Source organism: Pristiophorus japonicus, chromosome 15 (assembly GCF_044704955.1).
Source record: "Pristiophorus japonicus isolate sPriJap1 chromosome 15, sPriJap1.hap1, whole genome shotgun sequence".
In the NCBI taxonomy this organism is placed as follows: Eukaryota; Metazoa; Chordata; class Chondrichthyes; family Pristiophoridae; genus Pristiophorus; species Pristiophorus japonicus.
Window position 1 is genome coordinate 112,850,505 of NC_091991.1, and position 23,689 is coordinate 112,874,193.

At 48.3% G+C, this 23,689-nt stretch overlaps 1 protein-coding gene across 3 annotated transcripts in view; it reads left to right on the forward strand.

Moving 5' to 3' along the window:
* Positions 1–330: 330 nt before the first annotated feature.
* Positions 331–23,689, forward strand: part of capn15 (calpain 15) — a 350,926-nt gene continuing 327,567 nt past the window's right edge. For 2 of the 3 annotated variants that reach the window (XM_070900823.1, XM_070900824.1), the window contains exon 1: positions 331–484. The gene's annotated coding sequence lies outside the window, so the exon portion shown is untranslated. The remainder of the gene's footprint in view (positions 485–23,689) is intronic. The other variant, XM_070900825.1, reaches the window with a different exon arrangement.

Genomic DNA, 23,689 nt, shown 5'->3' on the forward strand with positions numbered 1-23,689 from the left:
CCAGCGGACTTTGCGCATGCGTATTCGTTCGGCGGATTCCGGTTTGTTCAATTTGAAAAAAACGGATTTTCCACATTAAAAAAAAACTGTTATTTTCTACCGACCGACGGGGCATAAAACGCCAACGGCTGATTTTAAAATACGGTAAGTATTGTTTGGTATTTTTTCTTTTTTTTAATACTATCAGCTGCGGTATTGTTAAGATGAACGAGACAAGAACTACATTTCCCAGGAGGCGCTGGGGTTGGGCGCATGCGTGTATGCAGCTCAGCACGGTTCCGGGTGCCGATGGGGATGCCGGGAGTTGTAGTTCGGCGCCGTGCAGCCGATGCCTGAGCGGCTTCTTCCCCTCCTCACTGCCCGATCCGAGGAGGGAAAGAACCCGGTCAGCGACGGCAATCGCGCGGCTCGGGGCGGGACCGAGCCCGAGCACCGCGGCGGCTGGTACTCTGCACCTGAGGGACTCTCGCTTCCCCCACCCCGGGTAAGAATTAAACAGATCAGTGATCAATTAGTAGTTTAGCGCTTGGTGATGGCTGAGCACAGCGAGCGGTCCTAGAGCCCGCCTCAGGTAACGGAGGGCAGCGCCGCGCAGCACTCTTTCCTTGAGTGAGTGTCTCCCTTTCTCTCTTCCTCTTTTACTTTCTGTTTGTCTTTCTCTTTCTGTCTGTCTCTTTTACTTTACTTTTTGTTTCTCTCTTTCTCTTTCTGTCTGTCTCTTTTACTTTCTGTTTCTTTCTCTTTCTGTCTCTTTTTTTCTGTATATCTCTTTCTTTCTGTCTGCCTTTCTTTCTGTCTTTCTCTCCATCTGTCTCTTTGTGATAAGTGCATTGATCAATAACTGGTGGTTGCTGGAGGTATGTTGTAGTTAGTACATAATTTATAATCGCATTACAGGATCGGCTTAGTGAGGAGAGAATTATCCTTGACTCGGTTTGCAAAAAAAATATTGAGAAATTATTGGGAATGAAATAAAACAATAAGAGCGAAGGCATAGGGAATGAAGTAGCTATCAGACAATATGTTGTGGATATGCTGGCAGTGGAGACTGAACCACGAGAAGGTGAATCGGGATGGATGTAGGCGAATGGATCGCCCAATTGAATTTCAAGGGTGTAATCTAATCGGGGCATGCAGATGAGCTCTTAAAATGTGAGCATGTCTTGTGTTATTAATCATATTTATAATGTGGCAGTGAGTTTTGATGTGTTGTGGTCTGTCTGCCTGGCAATTGAGATTTCCCCATCCATTTTGAAGTCGTGCAACATTTCAGACAATGTTCTTGTGGCTGAAGGCATATTGCCACATGAATGAGTGTATCTTGTCAAATAATATGCTTAAGGTAGTGATCCTCCACTCTTGCTATGCCAGGAGCTAGAATCCCATTGTATGATTAAGTGCCAAACTCTTCTGCCTTTATTGAGTACTATAGTCCTATTCCCCAAGATTTCTGAGCTGGTCAAGAAGGCAGAATGTTTTTTGAAAATTGAATGATCAGTTTTGAGGTAGAATTGGGGATTGTGGAAACACAAATAGTCTAGGTTGGTTGTGAGTGGTCACGTTATCAACAGCGATTTGGGCATGCGATGTAGATTAACAAGAAAAGGATGAAGAGCATCATCTGCATCGCTCTTTTGATGAGGTGCAATGGTGTTTGGTATTGGGAATGGCAGTGCAGTGAATTAACAGACTGGTCTTTTGCCTTGGAATCCAGGTCCAGAACCAGCTCACTGCAAGAGTCCTATGTGGAAATTGTTATGGCAACTTAACCCAGATGCTGTTGGTTGAGACCCAGAATATGCAATTGCCCATATTTTGGCAAAACTTGGAGTTTAGCTCATTAATACCATAAGGAGGCTACCATTGGGTTAGAGTTAGTGCACAAGCTTTTCATCCTTGGCTCTCTGATAGACCAAAATACAGTGATGAAAGAAAAAGGTAGCATTTATTGATGTCTTGCATATTGGAAGTGGAAATCTGGCTGTAGAAGCAAAATAAATTAGGTGAAACATAATTTTAAAACCGTTCTAATAAAGTTGATTGCTGCCACAGGTCAAAGTATCAAACACTGAACAGATGGGACCTTGCTGGCCTGTACGCCTCGACCACTCACTGGATGAACTTCCTGAGTCATTGGGAAAGTGTTATTAAGTCTAATACAATTACTGATGTGCTAACCCGCTTCTGCTGATCCTTCACAATTTTCATTAATCACTTTCAGTTATCACTGCCCTCATTTTAGGGGTTTATTGTGATGTAACTATTAAAAAGGTGACTAATGACCAATAGGTGGGCACCTAAAACTGCACTTCGACCTGCCAGTAACTCTCGTGTATACATGTAATGTGTTCAGATAGAATGCACCAACATTTTGTGTTGCAGTATACGATAGTGTGTTCATTTATAAAGTTAGTGCTGTACCAATCATTACTGACAAGGACGATCCCATGCTCAATTAGTGATTAATTCCAAGTGAACTGATGGTTCATCAGTCATTGAAAGTTGGCATGCAGGTACAGCAGGTGGTGAAGAAGGCAAATAGTATGTTGGCCTTCATAGCTAAGGGATTTGAGTATAGGAGCAGGGAGGTCTTGCTGCAGTTGTACAGGGCCTTGGTGAGGCCTCACCTGGAATATTGTGTTCAGTTTTGGTCTCCTAATCTGAGGAAGGACGTTCTTGCTATTGAGGGAGTGCAGCGAAGGTTCACCAGACTAATTCCAGGGATGGCTGGACTGTCATATGAGGAGAGACTGGATCAACTGGGCCTTTATACATTGGAGTTTAGAAGGGTGAGAGGGGATCTCATAGAAACGTATAAGATTCTGACGGGACTGGACAGGTTAGATGCGGGAAGAATGTTCCCAATGTTGGGGAGGTCCAGAATCAGGGGACATAGTCTTAGGATAAAGGGTAGACCATTTAGTACTGAGATGAGGAGAAACTTCTTTACTGAGTTGTTAACCTGTGGAATTCCCTGCCGCAGAGAGTTGTTGATGCCAGTTCATTGGATATGTTCAAGAGGGAGTTAGATATGGCCCTTACAGCTAAGCGGATCAAGGGGTATGGAGAGAAAACAGGAAAGGGGTACTGTGGGAATGATCAGCCATGATCTTATTGAATGGCGGTGCAGGCTCGAAGGGCTGAATAGCCTACTCCTGCACCTATTTTCTATGTTTCTATGATCCCAGTCAGGCTGATACACTTGTTTACTAGACCTTTTAATCCAGAGAAGGATACCTACAGTAAAAAGTTAGAGGGGGGTTTCCTTTCTGATGAGCCTCTTCCTGTATTCTTTCCAGGAATGTGAAGGAGATGTCTGAATCTTACAATGATGCAGCACAAAAGGAGCTAATTCGGCCCATCATGCCTGTGCCGGTTCTTTGGTAGAGCTATTCAACTAGTCCCGCTCTTTCCCCATAATCCTGCAATTTTTTCCCTTCAAGTATTTATTCAATTCCCTTTTGAAAGTTACTATTGAATCTGCTTCCACCAGCTTTTTGGGCAGTGCACAACAATTCACAGGGGCCGAAATTGCCCCCCTCTTTAAGGTCCATTACCGCTTCTAAGAGGCAGTAATGGGGCCGTATGGTCTTTCCGACCGGGGGCAGGCGGATGGTATAACCCGTCCGAAATTGGCCCTGGGCCGGGGATGGCAGAAACGGGTTCCCGCTGCGCCCCGTGTTCCCAACCTGTTGGGCACGCGCTGACCCCTTTCCGCCCCGAGAGAGAAATTGCCCCGCGGGAGTGGAGCCGGTGCCGCTCGGTGCCCCCGACAGCTTTTCCCGGCGGGAAGCTGCCACCGGTTCGGTTGGGCTGCAAACAGGCAGCCAGGCACCCTCTCTCGGGTACCAGGCCGCTGGTCTGGCCGAAGCTCTCCCTGATGGTCCAGTGGGTGTCGATAAAGTGACTGCAGAGCTCGCAGCGGCCGTCCCCTTTAACTAAAGGGGAGGGACCCTGCTACACGTCAATGCGGTGCTGATGACACTTTCCACCCTGCTCCCAACACACTTCTGCCTCTCAGCCGCCCCAAACACTGCCACAACGATTTAAAGTTAAAGGAGCCATTTTCCCTCTATTCTCTGCCCCATGGATGCGTACAGAGAATATTCATTTCATTTGAATTATCCGCCCTGTTTGGGGCTGAGGGAAAATTCTAGCCCACAGTGTTTTAAAAAAAATGTTTCCTTGTGCTGCCTCTGGTTTTTTTGCCAATCATCTTAAATCTGTGTCCTCTGGTTACCGACCCGTCTACCACTAGAAACAGTTTCTCCTTATTTACTCTTATCAAAACTCCTTGTGAATTTGAACACCTCTATTAAATCTCCTCTTAGCTTTCTCGGCTGTAAGGAGAACAACCCCAGACTATTATCTGAATGGTGACAGATTAGGAAAAGGGGAGGTGCAAAGAGACCTGGGTGTCATGGTACATCAGTCATTGAAGGTTGGCATGCAGGTGCAGCAGGCGGTTAAGAAAGCAAATGGCATGTTGGCCTTCATAGCAAGGGGATTTGAGTACAGGGGCAGGGAGGTGTTGCTGCAGTTGTACAGGGCATTGGTGAGGCCACACCTGGAGTATTGTGTACAGTTTTGGTCTCCTAACCTGAGGAAGGACATTCTTGCTATTGAGGGAGTGCAGCGAAGGTTCACCAGACTGATTCCCGGGATGGCGGGACTGACCTATCAAGAAAGACTGGATCAACTGGGCTTGTATTCACTGGAGTTCAGAAGAATGAGAGGGGACCTCATAGAAACATTTAAAATTCTGACGGGGTTAGACAGGTTAGATGCAGGAAGAATGTTCCCAATGTTGGGGAAGTCCAGAACCAGAGGTCACAGTCTAAGGATAAGGGGTAAGCCATTTAGGACCGAGATGCGGAGGAACTTCTTCACCCAGAGAGTGGTGAACCTGTGGAATTCTCTACCACAGAAAGTTGTTGAGGCCAATTCACTAAATATATTCAAAAAGGAGTTAGATGAGGTCCTTACTACTAGGGGGATCAAGGGGTATGGCGAGAAAGCAGGAATGGGGTACTGAAGTTGAATGTTCAGCCATGAACTCATTGAATGGCGGTGCAGGCTAGAAGGGCCGAATGGCCTGCTCCTGCACCTATTTTCTATGTTTCTATGTTTCTATGTTTACTCCAGTCTCTCCATCGGGAAGAGTTTCCCAGATATTGGAGCAGATTGAATTCTTGGCATTGTAAAGAGTAATTGAAAAGAAAGAAGGGTTAAACATGAAAGAGGAAAGCAAACTTCCCAGGGCAGCTCCAGCAGTGAGGGTAATGTGGGAGTTGTGTTTGAGATCAGAGACACCGAAGCCAAGAATATTGGTCAATGCAGAATGAAGAGTGGAGCTATCAAGGATAAGAACATAAGAAATAGGAGCAGGAGTAGGCCATATGGCCCCTCGAGCCTGCTCCACCATTTAATACGATCATGGCTGATCCGATCATGGATTCGGGTCCACTTCCCCGCCCGCTCCCCATAACCACTTAAATCGCTTATCAGTTAAGAAACTGTCTGTCTCTATCTTAAATTTATTCAATGTCCCGGCTTCCACAGCTCTCTGAGGCAGTGAATTCCATAGATTTACGACCCTCTGAGAGAAGAAATTCCTCCTTATCTCAGTTTTAAATGGTCGGCCCCTTATTCTAAAATTATGCCCGCTAATTCTAGTCTCCCCCATCAGTGGAAACATCCTCTCTGCAGCTTGTCAAGCCCCCTCATAATCTGATACGTTTCGATAAGATCATCTTTCATTCTTCTGAATTCCAATGAGTAGAGGCCCAACCTACTCAACCTTTCCTCATAAGTCAACCCCCTCATCTCCGGAATCAACCTAGTGAGCCTTCTCTAAACTGCCTCCAAAGCAAGCATATCCTTTCGTAAATATGGAAACCAAAACTGCAAGCAGTATTCCAGGTGTGGCCTCACCAATACCCTGTATAACTGTAGCAAGACTTCCCTGCTTTTATACTCCATCCCCTTTACAATAAAGAGCAAGATTCCATTGGCCTTTCTGATCACTTGCTGTACCTGCATACTATCCTTCTGTGTTTCATGCACAAGTACCTCCAGGTCCCGCTGTACTGCAGCACTTTGCAATCTTTCTCCATTTAAATAATAACTTGGTCTTTGATTTTTTTTTCTGCCAAAGTGCATGACCTCACACTTACCAACATTATACTCCATCTGCCAAATTTTTGTCCACTCACTTAGCCTGTCTATGTCCTTTTGCAGATTTTTTGTGTCCTCCTCACACATTGCTTTTCCTCCCATCTTTGTATCGTCGGCAAATTTGGCTACGTTACACTCGGTCCCTTCTTCCAAGTTGTTAATGTAGAGGATGAAGGTGTGATTCTGCCCGCCGCCACTCGCTACGTAATGAGCTCTCAATCCTCAGCTGCCCTATCCAGGGTATCCTCAGTGGGCAGAGAGGAGAAACGGATGGAAGGGAAGTCCAGCGTCTTTGCATGTGCACCCTGACTGCTGGTTAGCACACACCTGTAAAAGAGCCGCTCTCTTACCCAGCAACTTGTCTCCAAGAATGGCAGAGGGAAAGCGAAGCAAATGCTGAATAACCTCCATCATCGGAAAGGCCAGGATGGATGAGGGCATGCTTCAATGAATGAGAAAGTTGGTATACTATAATGCATCTTAATGGGAGTGACTAGAATGAAGCGGTTATACAACACGGAGCCGTGAAGTTTAAGAATCATTTGATATTTGTGGGACTTGGTTCATTACAGTACTGGAGCTGACTCTTGAGGATCCCGTCTGCCTGTTTTGAGGTTTCAGTGTAATTAGCATCACCTCGGGGGAAGGGGGCATTAAGATTTCACGTGATTTTCATTATGGATAATCTTAATCCTAAACTGTTCTGATGCCAAAGCTCAAGCAAAAGCTAACATAGGAGGATGTATCTTTGTTAGCAGCCAAGCAGTGCGGTTTAATCTGCACCGTAGTTTTAATACCCTGTAGCCAGCTATTGGGTAATTGCAGTTTGAAGTGAGCTGTTGTGATTGAGACTGGAGTAAACAGTTAAATTATTGATGGTGACTGCTGCATGCACTGGAGTAAGGAGGGAGCTGCTGTTGATTAAATGCACACATGGTCAGAAAGGGCTTAATGTGAACTGAAGTGCCTGGAGCAGTCACAGTCACAATTTTCTTTTCGAGGTGTTAATTCTGAGTTTATGTGTGCCACATAAATCCAGAAATTGTATTTAAAATGATTGTTTCCGCCCACCTGTCCTCATTCTCTCTTCCCCCTCCCGAAGTTGCAGACCCATGCTGAGGTAGGGGTTCGTCGTCTCCTTTAGATACCACACACACATGGCCGTTCTTCATGTGTAGGCTTAGACAATGAGACCTGGGATATTTTCCCATGTGGGTCTTCACAATTGAATCGGATTCTGTTCTTGCTACATGTTCTCCTGTGCATACACACACTTTCCAACAGGAGTCAGCGTAGTGATCAGGAGTGAAAATTATAGAATTTAAAGACTAGGAGGAGGCCGTGAACCCTGTTTATTTTTCTATCTGTCTCTACTACCATCCCAAATTAGATCACTTGGCTCCCCACAGAACAGAGCTTAAACCTTCGTGGTTGGCTGGCCCTGTTCCATACTCGCAGTGTGCTTGAGAAATGGTATTTTTACACTGAGAAACTGTAGTCCCAGAGCACTATTCTAAAGTGGCGATCAACCCTGATGCGTTTACCTGCTAAGTGTATAAAAGCAGGGCTTCTGTTGTAGACCGTTTTATTGAAAGTGGCTTTGATGCTGACAAAATGATTTGAACCTGGATGCTATGAAATAGTTCTGATTTATAGTTTTAGAAACATAATTTTTTTTTTTAAAGTGTTTATGGGATGTGGGCGTCGCTGGCAAGGCCGGTATTTATTGCCCATCCCTAATTGCCCTTGAGAAGGTGGTGGTGAGCCGCCTTCCTGAACCGCTGCACTCCATGTGGTGAAGGAACTCCCACAGTGCTGTTGGGGAGGGAGTTCCAGGATTTTGACCCAGCGACAATGAAGGAACGGCGATGTATTTCCAAGTCAGGATGGTTTGTAACTTGGAGGGGAACTTGGAGGTGGTGGTGTTCCCATGCACCTGCTGCCTTTGTCCTTCTAGGCAGTGGAGGTTGCGGGTTTGGGAGGTGCTGTCGAAGAAGCCTTGGCGAGTTGCTGCAGTGCATCATCATCATCATCATAGGCAGTCCCTCAATCGAGAGAGACTTGCTTCTGTTAATACGGATTATTTTTCCCTCAATCTGTTTCAGCGAATACACTGACGTGAACACCACCTTGCCTTTTCTGTAAAAGACCTTTATTGAAGATTCTCCGGCCGGGACTTGTCAAGACAAAGGAACACTCTCAATCAGAGCCTGTTTACCTTCCTCTGGACAAGCCCCTTTTCAGCACGAATGTCACAAATGGAACAGGGCATGGTCGAACAAAAAGGGGAATACTTTTTCAAAACATAACACATTTGATTAGCACTTGGTCTGTCCACTCCCTTTCTTCCTCCTCCCCCCGAGTATGTTCAATGGCAGGCGAGGAAGTCTCCTAATTAGAGCTGGCCCCAAGGTCAGCTTGTTTATAGCCTCATTAAATTCTTCTTCTTTATCAGTAAAACCGATTTCCCTCTTATCAGTAAAAAGCATTACGTTATTCTCCCCTCCTTATTCGTGAAAACCATTACGTTACCTTCTCCTATCTGTGATTGCTTTTTCTTTCCCGTGACCCGTGTTTAACCTCAACTCTCAGTAACCCCCTTTTTTTCTGTCGATTCTGCAATGTCTGCATCTTGACATTTCTTTAGCTATTTTCCCATGATTCCCTATCTCCATCCCTCTGCCACATTTACAATCCTTCTGTATCCATTCTCACTTCCAGTCTTAAAAGTGAGTTCTTAAGTGACTGAACAGTCCAATACGGGAATTACAGTCTCTGTCACAGGTGGGACAGATAGCTGTTGTGGGAAAGGGTGGGTGGGACAGGTTTGCCGCACGCTCTTTCCGCTGCCTGCGCTTGGTTTCTGCATGCTCTTGGCGATGAGACTCAAGGTGCTCAGCGCCCTCTCGGACGCTCTTCCTCCATTTAGGGTGGTCTTGGGCCAGGGACTCCCAGGTGTCGGTGGGGATGTTGCACTTCATCAAGGAGGCTTTGCGGGTGTCCTTGTAACATTTTCTCTGCCCACCTGGGGCTCGCTTGCCGTGCAGAAGTTCCGAGTAGAGCGCTTGCTTTGGGAGTCTTGTGTCAGGCATGCGAACAATGTGGCCCGCCTAGCGGAGCTGATCGAGTGTGGTCAGTGCTTCGATGCTGGGGCTGTTGGCCTGGTCGAGGACGCTAACGTTGGTGCGTCTGTCCTCCCAGGGGATTTGCAGCATCTTGCGAAGACATTGTTGGTGGTATTTCTCCAGCGATTTGAGGTGTCTACTGTATATGGTCCATGTCTCTGAGCCATACAGGAGGACTGCAGTGCATCTTGTAGATGGTACACACTGCAGCCACGGTGCGCCGGTGGTGAAGGGAGTGAATGGTTAAGGTGGATGGGGCGCCAATCAAGGGGGCTGGATGGTGTCTGGCTTCTTGAGTGTTGTTGGAGCTGCACTCATCCAGGCAAGTGGAGAGTATTCCATCACACTCCTGACCTGTGCCTTGTAGATGGTGCAAAGGCTTTGGGGAGTCAGGAGGTGAGACACTTGCCGCAGAATACCCAGCCTCTGACCTGCTCTGTTGCTATAGTATTTATGTGGCTGGTCCAGTTAAGTTTCTGGTCAATGGTGACCCCCCCAGGATGTTGATGGTGGGGGATTCGGCGATGGTAATGCCATTGAATATCAACGGGAGGTGGTTAGACTCTCGCTTGTTGGAGATAGTCATTGCCTGGCACATGTGTGGCGCGAATGTTACTTGCCACTTAGCCCAAGCCTGAATGTGTCCAGGTCTTGCTGCATGTGGGCACGGACTGCTTCATTATCTGAGGAGTTGCGAATGACACTGAACACTGTGCAGTCATCAGCATTCATCCTCACTTCTGACCTTGTGATGGAGGGAAGGTCATTGATAAAGCAGCTGAAGATGGTTGAGCCTAGGACACTGCCCCGAGGAACTCCTGCAGCGATGTCCTGGGGCTGGGATGATTGACCTCCAGCCACCACAACCATCTTCCTTTGTGCTCGGTATGACTCCAGCCCGTGGAGCATTTTTCCCCTGATTCCCATTCACTTCAATTTTACTGGGCTCCTTGATGCCACACTCTTGTCAAATGCTGTCTTGATGTCAAGGGCAGTCACTCTCACCTCGCCTCTTTTGTCCATGTCTGGACCAAGACTGTAATGAGGTCTGAAGCCGAGTGGACCTGTCGGAACCCAAACTAGGCATTGGTGAGTAAATACTGCTTGATAGCACTATCGACGACACCTTCCATTACTTTGCTGATGATTGAGAGTAGACTGATGGGGCGATAATTGGACGGATTGGATTTGTCCTGTTTTTTTGTGGACAGGACATACCTGGGCAGTTTTCCACATTATCGGGTAGATGTAACTATACTGGAACAGCTTGGCAAGAGATGCGGCTAGTTCTAGAGCACAAGTTTTCAGCACGACAGCCGGGATGTTGTCGGGGCCCATAGCCTTTGCTGTATCCCATACGCTCAGCCGCATCTTTATCATTTGGAGTGAATCGAATTGGCTGAAGACTGTGATGGTGGGGACCTCCGGAGGAGGCCAAGATAGATCATCTACTCGGCATTTCTGGCTGAAGATGGTTGCAAACGCTTCAGCCTTGTCTTTTGCACTCGTGCTGGGCTCCGCCATCATTGAGGATGGGGATTTTCATGGAGCCTTCTCCTCCCGTTAGTTGTTTAATTGTCCACCGCCATTCACGATTGGATGGGGCAGGACTGCAGAACTTTGATCTGATCCATTGATTGTGGAATTGCTTAGCCGCTGTTTAGCATGTATGTAGTCTTGTGTTGCAGCTTCCCCAGGTTGGCACCTCATTTTTAGGTATGTCTGGTGCTGCTCCTGCCATGCTCTTCTGCACTCCTCATTGAACCAGAGTTGGTCCCCTGGCTTGATTGTAATGGTAGAGTGAGGGATATGCCGGGCCATGAGGTTACAGATTGTGGTGAAATACAATTCTGCTGCTGCTGATGGCCCACAGCGCCTCATGGATGCCCAGTTTTGACCTGCTCGATCTGTTCTGAATCTATCCCATTTAGCCCAGTGGTAGTGCCACACGACACGATGGAGGGTGTCCTCAGTGTGAAGATAGGGCTTCGTCTCCACAATGACTCTGTGGTGATCAATGCTGTCATGGATAGATGCATCTGCGACGGGTAGATTGGTGAGGACGAGGTCAACTAGTCTTTTTTCCTCGTGTTGGTTCTCTCACCACCTGCTGCAGACTTAGTCTGGCAGCTATGTCCTTCAGGACTCGATCAGTAGTGGTGCTACCGAGCCACTTATGGCGATGGACATTGAATTTCCCCACCCAGAGTACATTCTGTGCCCATGCTACTTTCAGTGCTTCTTCTAAGTGGTGTTCAACATGGAGGAGTACTGATTCATCGGCTGAGGGAGGGCGGTAGGTGGTAATCAACAGGAGGTTTCCTTGCCCGTGCTTGACCTGAAGCCATGAGATTTCATGGGGTCCGGAGTAAATGTTGAGGACTCCGGGACCACTGCCTCCCGACTGTATGCCACTGTGCCACCACCCCTGGGATGCTGATGGAGGAGTCTGGGACATTGGCTGAGTATGACTGTCAGGCTGTTGCTTGACTGGTTTGTGGGACAGCTCTCTCAATGTTGGCACAAGTCCCCAGATGTTTGTGAGGACGACTTTGCCGGGTCGACTGGGTGTGCCTTTGTCGTGTCTGTACCCGGTGCCGAGGTCGATGCCGGGTAGTCTGTCCAGTTTTATTCTTCTTGCTTTTCGTAGCGTTTTTTTGCTAGGCTATTTCAGAGGGCAGTTAAGAGTCAGACCAAGTAAGGACGGCAGATTTCCTTCCGTAAAGGACATTAGTGAACCAGATGATGGTCACCATTACTGATGCTTGCTTTTTATTCCAAATTCATTTAACGAACTGAATTAAAATTCTCCAACTGCCGTGGTGGGATTTGAACTCTTGTGTCCGGATCACTAGTCCAGGCTCCTGGGTTACTAGTGCAATAACATAACCACTTTGCTACTGTTCCCGATAAATAGGTTAAAACAAAGATGCCTTGAATGCAAGAGTAGATTTCAAAGGAGGGGAACCTGTAAGGCGCTGTGTGTTCAGAAGAAGCAAGCTGGGTGGTGGGGATAGAACCGTTAGTTTGAGAGACCATGCAGAAGCTGCTGCAGTAGCAATGGGCACGATACAAGATTGCTGGCTCGAGGAGCGGCCAACAGCAAGTGTGTTGCAAGAGTTGATGGTACTTGTATTTAAAGTTAAGATATTATCTTGCACCGTTGAAGGTTAGAGTTCAACTCGAGCGGATCCCAGCACATTGTCCAAGCTCCTTAATTGTGATACGCTGCTTATGCACTTGGTCGTGTCTCTCCAGCCAGCTGGATGAGGTGTTCGATGAGGTGCGTTCCCATAAAGGAGGAGGAAAGATTAAGAGGGCAGGTCTCTGAGCAACACTTGACATAGAAACATAGAAAATAGGTGCAGGAGTAGGCCATTCGGCCCTTCGAGCCTGCACCGCCATTCAATGCGTTCATGGCTGAACATGCAACTTCAGTACTCCATTCCTGCTTTCTCGCCATACCCTTTGATCCCCCTAATAGTAAGGACTACATCTAACCCCTTTTTGAATATATTTAGTGAATTGGCCTCAACAACTTTCTGTAGTAGAGAATTCCACAGGTTCACCACTCTCAATAAAAATCAGTTGTGTTAACTGTAGGCATTTAAATTTAATGAAAATTCATTATTGCATCTATTATTTGCTTTTCAAAACAAACAGAAACTAAGCTCTGTGAAGATTGCATTATGATTATACTGTTCGTTCATTAAATTCAGAAACTCCAGAGAAAGAGGACATGGGACAAATTTTTCAATTCAAGCAAGAACTAGCATCTATATAGTGTCCTTCATGACCTCTGGATGTTCCAAAGCACTTCACATCCAATACTTTTGAAGTGTGATCACTGCTGTAATGTAGTAAAATGTAACAGTCAATCCGCATTCAAAAAGCTCCCACAAACACCAATGAGACAAATGACCAAACAACCTGCCTTTTAAGCAAAGCTGGTTGAGGGTCAATACCGGCCAGAACACCAGGAGAACTCATACAAAAGCAAAAAACTGCGGAAGCTGGAAATCTGAAATAAAAACAGAAAATGCTGGAAATACTCAACAGGTCAGGCAGTGTCTGTGGAGAGAGAAACAGAGTTAATGTTTCAGTTCGATCACCTTTCGTCAGAACTGGAAAAAGTTGGTGATGTAACCGATTTTAAACTAGTGCAGGGACAGGAAAAGGGGCGAGGAAAGAACAAAAGGGAAGGTCTGTGTCAGGGGAAAGGCAATAGAGATTAAGGGCCCAAGTTTCCACACGTGCCTAGAACGGCGCAGTCCCGACCTGGACGCCCGTTTTTCGTGCCACAAAGTGCGCCTAAAAAAATCCTCGGTATTCTCCACCTACTTGCAGGTCCTCTGGCCCTCGGCGCAGCCAGCACGAGCTGTGGGGGGGCGGAGCCAGGTCCCTGCGCTGAAAACAGTGCCGGGACCTCTGCACATGCGCGCGACAGTGGGCACGCAAGTGCAGTAGCTCCAGGCGCCGAACTGTGTGGGAGGGGACCGAAGCACGCAGCCCCTAGCCCTGGCCGAATGGCCTCACTGGGGCTGCGTGAATAAGGCTCCTCCCACGGCCAGCTCCTGCTCCCCCCCCCCCCGACCAGACCCGACACTCGCTCCCTGCCCCCCCCCCCCGCCTCCGGACCAGACCCGACACCCGCTCCCCCCCTTGCCTACGGACCAGACCAGACCAGACCCGACACCCGCTCCCCGCCCCCCCCCCTCCCCCCTGCCTCCGGACCAGACCCGACACCCGCGCCCCTCCCCCCCCCCCCCCCCCTACTGACCCGACCTGACCCGCGCTCCTGTTCCCGCTCCCCGCCCCCCCGACTGGACCGACCCGACCCTACCCGCACTCCTGTTCCCGCTCCCCGACTGGACCCGACCCGACCCGCGCTCCCGCCCCCCGACCCAACCCCCCCCCCCCACTGGACCCGACCCGACTCCCGCTCCCGGACTGGATCCGACCTGACCTCCCCTCTCCCTCTCTCCCTCTCTCTCCCCCTCTCTTCCCCCCCCACCCTCTCTTCCCCCCCCACCCTCTCTTCCCCCCCCACCCTCTCTTCCCCCCCCCTCTCTCTTCCCCCCCCCCCTCTCTCTTCCCCCCCCCCCCTCTCTCTTCCCCCCCCCTCTCTCTTTTCCCCCCCCCTCTCTCTTTCCCCCCCCTCTCTCTTCCCCCCCCCCCTCTCTCTTCCCCCCCCCCCCTCTCTTCCCCCCCCCCCTCTCTCTTCCCCCCCCCCCCTCTCTTCCCCCCCCCCCTCTCTTCCCCCCCCCCTCTCTCTTCCCCCCCCCTCTCTCTTCCCCCCCCCTCTCTCTTCCCCCCCCCTCTCTCTTCCCCCCCCCCTCTCTCTTCCCCCCCCTCTCTCTTCCCCCCCCCTCTCTCTTCCCCCCCCTCTCTCTTCCCCCCCCCTCTCTCTTTCCCCCCCCCCTCTCTCTTTCCCCCCCCCCTCTCTCTTTTCCCTCCCCCCCCCCCCCGACCCAACCACCTGTAAATATGGTGCTGGGGACGGGCCCTGCCCGAAGTCTCGGGCCGGCCCATTCAGCCTTCGGTCCTGAAAGGCCTGCCTGAAGCACTTTCACACAGGTAGGAAGATGGTTTATTTAATCTTTTCTTTGCTTATAAATGTTTATTCAGGTTGGATTTATTTCTGTAATATTTGTATAAGTATAAATAAGGATTTATTATAGAATTTAATGACTTCCCTTCCCCCCCCCCCCCCCCCCCACCTCGTTCTGGACGCCTAATTTGTAACCTGCGCCTGATTTTTTAATGTGTAGAACAGGTTTTTTCAGTTCTACAAAAATCTTCACTTGCTCCATTCTACTTTAGTTTGGAGTACGTTTTCACTGTGGAAACTTTCAAATCAGGCGTCAGTGGCCGGACACGCCCCCTTTTGAAGAAAAAATTCTGTTCCAAAGTAGAACTGTTCTACCTCACTAGAACTGCAGAAAAAAAAATGTGGAGAATTGCGATTTCTAAGATAGTCCGTTCTCCACCAGTTGCTCCTAAAAATCAGGCGCAAATCATGTGGAAACTTGGGCCCTTTATGACAAAAGGTATGATAGTACAGTACAAAGCAAAAGGAGGTGGTAAGGAGAACTCCCCAGTTCTTCTTTGAATAGTTCCATAGGATCTTTTATGTCCACCTGAGAAACCAGACAGGACCTTGGTTTAACCCAGCCTCTGGACATCCAGAGTATATAAAAACTCATTATTTATTTTAAGTACTAATTACAAGTTACCTTTGGGCCATATTAAGGCCTCTCCTTGAGCTCTGCTTATGTTGCATCTAGTGTACACCCGTCATACACGGGTATCACAGTTCCACGTGTCACAGTTTGTTACAGACACAAAACAGTTAAAAAAGGGAGAGCCTATAATTGAAGTGGAACCTGAAATATACAAACAGTTGCAGCTACACTCTGACCTCAACAGGTTATAAGTAGCTGCAATTGACCCTGCTTGGCAGAAGCCTCTGAGCAGGTTGCATGGCTGGCCCCTTCGGGCGTGGGATGATGTGTGGTTGTTTGTCATCCGGTCAAGTCCTGAAGAGGAAACGAGATTCATTTTGTTACGTAATTATTTATGGAAGATGAAATATTAATGCTCAAAGCCTCCACTTGTCCCACTTGGGTATAATTTACATGAAAATAAAAGCTAGAGGAGCTGGTGTTGCACAACCGTGGTTAGGAATGTGATAGAAGACATGGAACGCTTAACAGCATTATAGGGTGAAAGTAGGTATTATAGCATGATAAAGTGTACACCAGAGGACGATTCGCAAAGAGTCGGGGTTGGTTTATTTGATCGGGAGAACAGTTGGGCTCAATCAATCGATCCATTGTTGAGGCAGGTCTCATGGTGATGGGCCGTGCACCAAGGAGAACACAATGTGGTGGCCTATTGTAGAGTTAAAGGGGATGGAGTGTACAGCAATTTTCAGAAAGCGTTCGATAAGGTGTCTCACAAGAGGCTTGTTAGAAAAAATCAGATGCATGGTGTAAGAGAACTTGTAGCAGTATGGGTCAGGAGTTGATTGATAGAATGTTGGTGTAGTTCAGATGGATTGGACTGCTCTTCCCCTGGGCTCAGAGCTGGCTCAACTTTTGTTCTTGATCGTTGTTTTGGAATCTTGAAACTTGCTGCCAACACAAAGGGCTCAATTTTCCCAGGTCATTTTCGCAAGTTTTTTTGGGGCACGCCGTTTTTTCTGGCGTAATTATTTAATTCAAAGTTTCCCCCTGGAATCTGCGCCAGTGTAACTGCTTTAGTTACGATGTTTCTCCATTAGGTTTTTTTGACGTTCCCTCATGTCTGCGCCATTTTTCGTAGTTTGCCCCCAAATTTTTTATCCTATCTGGCCACTCCCGAAAAACCTTCTAGTGAGTTAACAGAAAGCAGCGCACATTGAGAAATCGGTGCTGAAAGACACCATAGTTTTGAAGGGAGTCTCTTTGATGAAAAACAAACACTTGGAATATCCATAATAAAGTTCAACTTTTTTAACCTTTCAACGGAGTACATGGAAGTTTATTGGATTTCTGAAGCTTTCATCTTTTTACTCACACGCCACCACTGAACGCCTTCAAGCAGGGCTGGAGGGGGGGGGGGGTCATAGCGTCAGCTGCCAGAATCGGCCCTGTGCCCGGACACGGGGGCTTGGCTGGAAAACAAACCCCGGGGGAGGGAGGTGTCGATCGGAAGACTGCTGCACTAGGCACAAGACTGCAATGAGTTTGGGAGGGGGGGTGGGGGGGTGGAGAAGGGGAAAAGTCACGACTGCAATTAGTTGGGGGGGGGCGGGGGGGAGGGCTGTGGAGAAAGGGAGGAGAAGTCACAAGACCTGGGTGTGGTCCATCCATCCAGACCTTGGGGAAAGAGAACAAAGAACCTTTCCTGCCTGCCTTTCGGCCGTTTGGAGCTTCTTGCAAAGGTAAAATTTAACTATGGAAGCAATACTGACAATGCCATACCTAGTGGAGCCTTCTGCATGATGGTGCTACGTAGGAGACAATTGATTCTGAGGAACATCAGAGCCCATTGGGCAGGAGGCAGGGGAGCTTGTAAAAAGGGAGCAGCAATAATCATGGGTGATTTTAACCTCCATATTGATTGGACAAATCAAATTGGTCAGGGTAGCCTTGAGGAAGAGTTCATAGAATGCATAAGGGACAGGTACCTTGAGCAGTATGTAACGGAACCAACCAGGGGGCAGGCTATTTTAGATCTGATCCTGTAATGAGACAGGATTAATAAACAATCTAGTAAAGGATCCCCTTGGAATGAGTGACCGTAGCATGGTTGAATTTCAAATTTAGATGGAGGGCGAGAAAGTTGGCTAAATAAACGTACTAAGCTTAAATAAAGGAGACTACAAAGGAATGAGGGCAGAGTTGGCTAAAGTGGACTGGGAAAATAGATTAAAGTGTAGGACAGTTGATGAACAGCGGTGTATATGCCGGGAGATCTCGGAGATGCAGTGATCGTGACCATCTTTACAAAAAGGGGACAAGTCCGACTGTAGCAACTACAGAGAAATCTCCCTGCTATCAGCCACTGGGAAAGTTGTCGCTAGAGTCCTCCTCAACCGTCTTCTCCCTGTGGCCGAGGAGTTCCTCCCGCAGTCACAGTGTGGATTTCGTCCCCTACGGAGCACAACGGACATGATCTTTGCAGCGCGACAGCTGCAGGAAAAATGCAGGGAGCAGCGCCAGCCCCTATACAGGGCCTTCTTCGACCGTACAAAGACCTTTGACACTGTCAGCCGCGAGGGTCTATGGAGTGTCGCCTCCGTTTTGGATGTCCCCAAAAGTTCGTCAACATCCTTTGCCTGCTCCATGACGGCATGCAGGCCATGATCCTTACCAACGGATCCATTACAGACCCAATCCATGTCCAGACCGAGGTCAAACAGGGCTGCGTCATCGCTTCAACCCTCTTCTCAATCTTCCTCGCTGCCATGCTCCACCTCACAGTCAACAAGCTCCCCGCTGAAGTGGAACTAAACTACAGAACCAGTGGGAAGCTGTTTAACCTTCGCTGCCTCCAGGCCAGGTCCAAGACCACCCCAACCTCTGTCATTGAGCTACAGTACTCGGACGATACTGCGTCTGCACACATTCAGAGGCTGAACTCCAGGACTTAGTCGACGTATTTACTGAGGCGTACGAAAGCATGGGCCTTATGCTAAACATCCGTACGACAAAGGTCCTCCACCAGCCTGTCCTCGCCGCACAGCACTGCCCCCCCTCCACCCCCCCAGTCATCAAGATCCACGGCACGGCCCTGGACAATGTAGACCATTTCCCGTACCTTGGGAGCCTCTTATCAACAAAAGCAGACATTGATGAGAAGATTCAACACCACCTCCAGTGCGCCAGCACAGCCTTCGGCCGCCTGAAAACATGTGTTTGACGACCAGGCCCTCAAATCTACCACCAAGCTCATGGTCTACAGGGCTGTTGTAATACCCGCCCTCCTGTATGGCTCAGAGGCATGGATCATGTACAGCAGACCCCTCTAGTCACTGGAGAAATACCACCAGCGATGTCTCCAAGGTCCTACAAATCCCCTGGGAGGACAGACGCACCAACATTAACATCCTCGACCAGGCCAACATCCCCAGCATTGAAGCACTGACCACACTCGATCAGCTCCGTTGGGCAGGCCACATTGTCCACATACCAAACACGAGACTTCCAAAGCAAGTGTTCTACTTGGAACTCCTTCATGGCAAATGAACCAAGGGTAAACAGAGGAAACATTACAAGGACACCCTCAAAGCCTCCCTGATAAAGTGCGGCATCCCCACAGACACCTGGGAGTCCCTGACCAAAGACCGCCCTGAGTGGAGGAAGTGCATCCGGGAGGGCGCTGAGCACCTCGAGTCTCATCGTCGAGTGCATGCAGAAAACAAGCGCAGGCAGCGGAAGGAACACGCGGCAAACCTGTCCCACCCTCCCTTATCCTCAACGGCTATCTGTCCCACCTGTGACAGGGACTGTGGCTCTCTTATTGGACTGTTCAGCCACCTAAAGGACTCATTCTAAGAGTGGAAGCAAGTCTTCCTCGATTCCGAGGGACGGCCTATGGTGATGACATTTTAAAGAGATATTTCATAACTCTCAAGAAAAATATATTCCAGTGAGGAGGAAAGGGTGTAAAAGAAAATATAGCCATCCGTGGCTAACTAAAGAAATAAAGGATGGTATTCAGTTAAAATCAAGGGCATACAAAGTGGCCAAAACTAGTGAGAGGTCAGATGATTGGGAAGCTTTTAAAAGTCAGCAATGAATGACTAAAAAAATGATTAAGAAAGGGAATTTAGGCTGTGAAAGTAAACTAGCACAAATATAAAAACAGAAAGTAAGAGTTTCTACAGGTATATAAAAAGGAAAAGAGTGGCTAAAGTAAATGTTGGTCCCTTAGAGGACCAGACCAGGGAATTGGAGATGGAGAACATGGAGATGGCAGAAACTCTGAAGATATTTGTATCTATCTTTACGGTAGAGGACACTAAATATATCCCCACAGTGAATAGTCAAAAGAGCTATAGCAGGGGAGGAACTTAACACAATCACACTCACTAAGGAGGTGGTACTCAGTAAGATAATGGGACTAAAGGCGGATAAATCCCCTGGACCTGATGGCTTGCATCCTCGGGTCTTAAGAGAAGTAGTGGCAGGGATTGTGGATGCATTGGTTGTAATTTACCAAAATTCTCTCGATTTGGAAAACTGGAAAAGTAGCGCTCCTATTTAAAAAAGGAGGCCGACAAAAAGCAGGAAACTATAGACCAGTTAGCTTAACATTTGTGGTTGGGAAAATGTTGGAGTCCATTATTAAAGAAGCAGTAACTGGACATTTGGAAAAACATAATTTAGTTGGTGAAAAGCAAAAAGTTAGAGTCAGCATGGATTTATGAAGGGGAAGTCCTGTTTGACAAATTTGCTGGAATTCTTTGAGGATGTAACAAACAGGGTGGATAAAGGGGAGCCAGTGGATGTGGTGTATTTGGACTTGCAGAAGGCCTTTGACAAGGTGCCACATAAAAGGTTACTGCACAAGATAAAATTTCACGGGGTTGGGCATAATATACTAGCATGGATAGAGGATTGGCTAACTAATAGGAAACAATCAGTAACTAGTGGGGTGCCGCAAGGATCAGTGCTGGGAACCCAACTATTTACAATCTATATTAACGACTTGGAAGAAGGGACTGAGTGGCTCTCTTGGCTGAGTGTAACGTAGCCAAGTTTGCTGATGATACAATGTGTGAGGAGGACACAAAAAACCTGCAAAAGGATATAGACAGGCTAAGTGAGTGGGCAAAAATTTGGCAGATGGAGTATAATGTTGGTAAGTGTGAGGTCATGCACTTTGGCAGAAAAAAATGGAAGACCAAGTTAATATTTAAATGGAGAAAAATTGCAAAGTGCTGTAGTACAGCGGGACCTGGGGGTCCTGGTGCATGAAACGCAAAAGGTTAGTATGCAAGTACAGCAAGTAATCAGGAAGGCCAATGGAATCTTGGCCTTTATTGCAAAGGGGATGGAGTATAAAAGCAGGGAAATCTTGCTACAGTTATACAGGATATTGGTAAGGCCACACCTAGAATACTGCGTTCAGTCTTGGTTTCCATATTTAAGAAAGGATATACTTGCTTTGGAGGCAGTTCAGAGAAAGTTCACTAGGTTGATTCCGGAGATGAATGGGTTGACTTATGAGGAAAGGTTGAGTAGGTTGGGCCTCTACTCATTGGAATTCAGAAGAATGAGAGGTGATCTTATCGAAACGTATAAGATTATGATTGGGCTTGACAAGGTGGATGCAGAGATGATGTTTCCACTGATAGGGGAGACTAGAACTAGGGGGTATAATCTTAGAATAAGGGGCCGACCATTTAAAACTGAGATGAGGAGGAACTTCTCTGAGGGTTGTAAATCTGTGGAATTCACTGTCTTAGAGAGCTGTGGAAGCTGGGTCATTGAATAAATTTAAGACAGAGATCGACAGTTTCTTAACCGATAAGGGAAGAAGGGGTTATGGGGAGCGGGCAGGGAAGTGGACCCGAGTCCATGGTCGGATCAGCCATGATCGTATTAAATGGCAGAGTAGGCTCGAGGGGCTGTATGGCCTACTCCTGCTCCTATTTCTTATGTTCTTATATCGGGTATATCGAGACAGGCGTTCCTACCTGCACCTGAGTGATTGAGACCGTGTCGGAAGGCTGCGTTTCCTCAAAGAAGTTGTAACTGAGATCTGAGTTGTTGAAAGCAGACCTGCAACCAAGAAGCGTCAGGAGGACTGCTTTGTCAGTTGAAGTGAAGGTTACAGCTGCACTTTCATTCGATGCATCTAGATTGTTTCAAGCTACAACTGGGGATGCGTGCGCCATCTCTCAACATGCAACACATGTCTGCATTCGGCAGGTGACAGCTGCAGTATATGCACGGAGGAATGACCACATAAAGTTCCCCATGACTGCCCAAGCAATGCGTGACAGGGCTGTGGGCTTGTCAGGATTGCTGGCTTCCCAAGGGCTGCATTGATTGCACCCACACCGCCTTGCGAGCACCTTTGGAGGATTCCGAGATGTACAGGAATAGAAAAGGCTTCCACTTGGTGAATGTACAGCTTTTGTGTGATGACATGCATCGCATCATGTCAGTTGATGCAAGACACCTGGCTCATGACCCTACGTGTAACCTGGACAGAAGCTGACTGGGAATACAACATGTCGCACATTGCGACGCGCAGAATCATAGAGAGGACCATTGGCATCTTGAAACAGCGTTTCCGGTGCCTGGACCATTCCGGAGGCTACTTGCTATACTCCCCTGAGATTGTCGGTCAGTTCACTGTTGTGTGCTGCATGCTGTAAAACTTAGCCATCAGGAGGCAGCTGCAGCTGGTAGTAGAAGACCCACCTGAGGTGAGAGTGGCTGATGATAATGATGAGGAAGATGCAGAGGACGAGGAAGCCATGCAAGTATCATCATAGGCAGTCCCTCGGAGTCGTGGAAGACTTGCTTCCCTCTGAAAATGAGTTCTTAGGTGACTGAACAGTCCAATATGAGAACCACAGTCCCTGTCACAGGTGGGACAAAGAATCATTGTAGGAAGAGATGGGTGGGACTGGTTTGCCGCACCCTCTTTCCGCTTCTGCATATTCTCGGCGATGAGACTCGAGGTGCTCAGCGCCCTCCCAGATGCACTTCCTGCACTTAGGGCGGTCTTTGGCCAGGGACTCCCAGGTGTCGATGAGAATGTTGCACTTTATCAGGGAGGCTTTGAGGATGTCCTTGAAATGTTTCCTCTGCACACCTTTGGCTCGTTTGCCGTGAAGGAGTTCTGAGTAGAGCGGTTGCTTTTGGAGTCTCGTGTCAGGCATGTGAACAATATGGCCTGCCCAGCAGAGCTGATCGAGTGTGGTCAGTGCTTCAATGCTGGGGATGTTGGCCTAGTCGTGCTAACATTGGTGCGTCTGTCCTCCTAGGGGTTTTGCAGGATCTTGCGGTGATATCGTTGGTGGTATTTCTCCAGCGACTTAAGGTGTCTACTGTACATGGTCCATGTCTCTGAGCCATATAGGAGGGCGGGTATTACTACATCCCTGTAGACCATGAGCTTGATGGCAGATTTGAGGGTCTGGTCTTCAAACACTCTTTTCCTCAGGCGGTCGAAGGCTGCACTGGCGCACTGGAGGCGGTGTTAAAGCTCGTCGTCAATGTCTCCCCTTGTTGATAAGAGGCTCCCGAGGTATGGAAAATGGTCCACGTTGTCCAGGGCTGCGCCGTGGATCTTGATGACTGGGGGGGCAATGCTGTGCGGCCGGGACAGGTTGGTGGAGGACCTTTGTCTTACGGATGTTTAGTGTGAGGCCCATGCTTTCGTACGCCTCAGTGAAGATGTTGACTATGACTTGGCGCAGACGCAGCTGTCGTCCACCTATTGTAGCTCGATGACAGAGGATGGGACGGTCTTGGATCTAGCCTGGAGACGACGAAGGTTGAACAGGTTCCAACTGGTTCTGTAGTTTAGTCCCACTCCAGCGGGGAGCTTGTTGAGTGTGAGATGAAGCATTGCAGCGAGAAAGATTGAGAAGAGGGTTGGATGATGACTTAGCCCTGTTTGACCCCGGTCCGGATGTGGATTGGGTCTGTAATGGAACAGTTGGTGAGGTGCGCTTGTTCTTGGTGACTCCACCACCCCTGCCCGCAGGCGGTGGCGCAGTGTTTCTCGGGTTGGTACCAAGCTTATTCTTTCGAATATCTCTGGTAATGCGCAGCTGTTGAGAGGGGTGGGTGGCGGGCGGAAATGTGGAGGGCCCGGCTCTGGGCTCTTCAGAGGCTGGTGTGGGGATTGGAGGAGGAGTGGCAGTTGATTCTGTC